The following is a 3,553-nucleotide window of genomic DNA, read 5'->3' on the forward strand; positions in this document are numbered from 1 at the left end:
TACTGATGTGTTTGGCTGTCGAGACATCTAGTGCTCAGTTACGTATTACATAGCGCTGTCCAGAAACTTTTGATCAGGTAGTGTACATGAATATAAGAAGTACTAACCCATGCAGTGGTCGTCTGCTGGTACCGAGTCTCATGTCCAACGAGTTTGGTTGAAATTGCTTCCGCGTTCGAGGCACTCCGTAGTCAGGCCATAAGTGGTCCGTCGGCGCCATTCGACCGCCGTGTCATCCTCAGCTCAGGATGTGGATAGGAGGGGTGTGTGGTCGGCACATCACTCTCCCGGTCGTTACGACGGTTTTCTTTGACCGGAGCCGCTGCTATTCGGTCGAGTAGCTCCTCAATTGACATCACAAAAGTGAGTGCATCCCGAAAAATGGCAACAGCGCATGGCGGCCCGGATGGTCACCCATCCTAGTGCCGGCCACGCCCGACAGTGCTTATCTTTGGTGATCTGACGGAAACCAGTGTATCCACTGCGGTAAAACCGTTGCCTTCCCGCGTTCGAGGACTATGCTCGTAAGATGCGTGATGGAGCACCAATACATTTTGCAACTGATGTAATCCAACATCCAATTTGATGTAAGACCGATATGTTGAACATGGCCTGTGTCCTGCCCTCCAAGATCACTGACATCAATCCTCAGAATTTTTCTGGTTGGAGTCACCTCAGAAATGAAATAGGAGGGTGTGAAGGGGTACCTAAAAAAAAAGGGAATAACATTGGCGTGGCTTGCGTAGTACGCATTTCTGCCTCTAGGTGCCTACAGCGCAACTCACTGCCAGTTCAGTTCCGCCCGTGTTGTGGACCTGGCTTGTTCTGTTCACCTGCACTGATTGTTTTTGCGAGCGCTGTTTTGTTCTTGTTTCGTTTTTTTATGATGACAAGTTTAGATGAAAACATGCAGCTTTGAAATTTTTTCTAGTCGGTAAAAATGCTGCTGAAGCTGTTTTAATGTTGAACACAGTTTACCAAGATGACGCTATAGGAAAATCTCAAGTGTACTAGTGTTTTGCTCAAATTAAAACTGGCGATATCTCGATTGATGACAAACTTCGTTTTGGACGTCCATCAACTGCCCGAATCGACGAAAATATTTTTAAAAAATCGATACCTTGTGCTCACAGACCGTCGAAAGACAATTAATCAACTGTGAGGGATTAGTGGGTTATTTTGGAACCCGGTTCAGCGAATTTCAACAGAAGATTTGAGAATGAAGATAGTTGCTACCAAGTTTTGTTCTTTGGGTTCTGACTGGCAATCAAAAGGAACGTCGAGTTGAAACATGTCATGCTTTGAAACAACAGCTTGAAACTGATCCAGATTTTATGTCAACGGTCATTACTGGTGATGTGTCATAGTGCTATGGTTACGACCCAGAAACAAAGAAACAGTCAAGCCAATGGAAGACGTCATAGTCACCCCATCAAAAAAATGTCGTCAAGTCAAATCAAACATCAAAACAATGCTGATTTGCTTTTTTGAGTCAAGGGCGTAGTTCATTCAGAGTTTGCTCCCCCACGTCAGACCGTCAATGAAGCCTTTATTTCGAAGTTTTAAGAAGATTGCACAACAGTGTTCGTCAGAAAACACCCGATTTGTGGGAGACAGGAGACTGGTTCTTCCACCACGACAACGCAACTGCACACACAGCCATCTCTGTTGGACAGTTTTTGGCTGGTAATGGCATGGTCCCGCTGCCGCATGCACCTTACTCGCCTGACTTGGCTCCGTGGGACTGTTTCTTATTTCCATGCATATGAAACAGCTGATGAAAAAACGAGGGAGGAGTTGCCAGCCTTTTCTAAAGATGAATAAAAAAAAATATTTCGAACAGTGGAAGCACCGGTGGGACAAATGTATTAGCTGTAATGGAGAGTATTTTGAAGGGGATAAGATTGTTTTGAAAACAGTTTGAAAATATGTAGCTTTTAAAAAATAATTCCGGTGTTTTTTGGGTACCCCCTCGTATACAACAGTCCTGTTGATGCACTGGAACAACGAAAAACCAACTGTACAGTTGTAAGTAGGCTGTTTAGGTTTTTATGTTGGTAACGACACGTAGCGCTCTATATGAAAATCACTGACTGTGCTGTGTGAAGGCTGTGGTTGGTTTGCATTGTTGGAGTGTATGCTATTGTAGTGTTGGGCAGTTAGCTGTTAACAGCGCGTAGGGTTGCGTAGTTGGGGGCGGCCGCCAGCAGTGGTGGATGTGGGGAGAGAGATGGCAGAGTTTTGAGAGCGGATGATCTGGACGTGTGTCCATCAGAGACAGTAAATTTGTAAGACTGGATGTCATGAACTGATATATATATTATGACTTTTGAACACTGTTAAGGTAAATACAATGTTTGTTCTCTATCAAAATCTTTCATTTGCTAAGTATGCCTATTAGTAGTTAGTGCTTTCAGTAGTTTGAATCTTTTATTTAGCTGGCTGTAGTGGCGCTCGCTGTATTGCAGTAATTGGAGTAACGAAGATTTTTGTGAGGTAAGTGATTTGTGAAAGGTATAGGTTAATGTTAGTCAGGGCCATTCTTTTGTAGGGATTATTGAAAGTCAGATTGCGTTGCGCTAAAAATATTGTGTGTCAGTGTTGTGTTTATCAGAATAGATAAAGAGAGAAATGTGTGAGTACGTTCAGTTCTGCTCAGCTGTTTGAAAATCAAATAATGTAAGAGGTTTATCAGTACAGTAATTCATTAAGTTTTCTAAGGGGACGTTTCACAGTATTTCAAGATTTACGAAATGATCCGACGGCGTTTGAAAGAATTCATAATGTACTGCTAAGAAAACTGCAGGACACGTAGAAAACCGCCTTTAACACGTACGTTTCCCTTCTTCTCCTTTCAGTGTTGAACCCTGAGGTTGGTTTGTAGTATAGCGCCATTCCTCTCTTCTGTCTGATTTCTTTTTCATTTCTACGTGTGCGTTACACCCAACGTCATTCATGATCTGTTTTTAGATTAGATTAGATTTACTTTCATTCCAATAGATCCGTAGTGAGGAGGTCCTCCAGGATGTGGAACATGTCAGAAAAACAACAATACATGACAAATATTTACAACTAAAACAAATAAGCTAATGTACCATTCCACAGGTCCCAAGTGGAATGATCGTCATATTTTAATAAACACTAAAAGTCATTTTACAAATACTAATGCACTGAATTTAAAATAAAAAAGATTTTTATTTATTTATAAGGTAATAAACATGTAATACAACTACTGAAATACTTATTTACAATGAACACATTACTGCACTGAAATGGTGCAGAAGTTAGATTATACTTACACACAACCACACACACACACAGACACACAAATTTTCAGTGAACACATTACTGCACTGAAATTGTGCAGAAGTTATGTTGTACTTATATACAAATCAGTTGGTTTTACTAAGAAATTCATCAATGGAGTAGAAGGAGTTGGCCACCAATAAATCCTTTAGGCTTCTCTTAAACTGAATTTCATTGGTTGTTAAGCTTTTTATGGCTACTGGCAAGTTATTGAAAATGTGTGTTCCTGAATAATGCACACCTTTTT

General features: G+C 41.2%; 1 pseudogene; it reads right to left on the reverse strand.

Moving 5' to 3' along the window:
* Positions 1-382: 382 nt before the first annotated feature.
* Positions 383-500, reverse strand: LOC126107214 (5S ribosomal RNA; annotated as a pseudogene).
* Between the last annotated feature and the right edge of the window lie 3,053 nt (positions 501-3,553).

This window comes from Schistocerca cancellata, chromosome 10 (genome assembly GCF_023864275.1).
Source record: "Schistocerca cancellata isolate TAMUIC-IGC-003103 chromosome 10, iqSchCanc2.1, whole genome shotgun sequence".
Taxonomy (NCBI): Eukaryota; Metazoa; Arthropoda; class Insecta; order Orthoptera; family Acrididae; genus Schistocerca; species Schistocerca cancellata.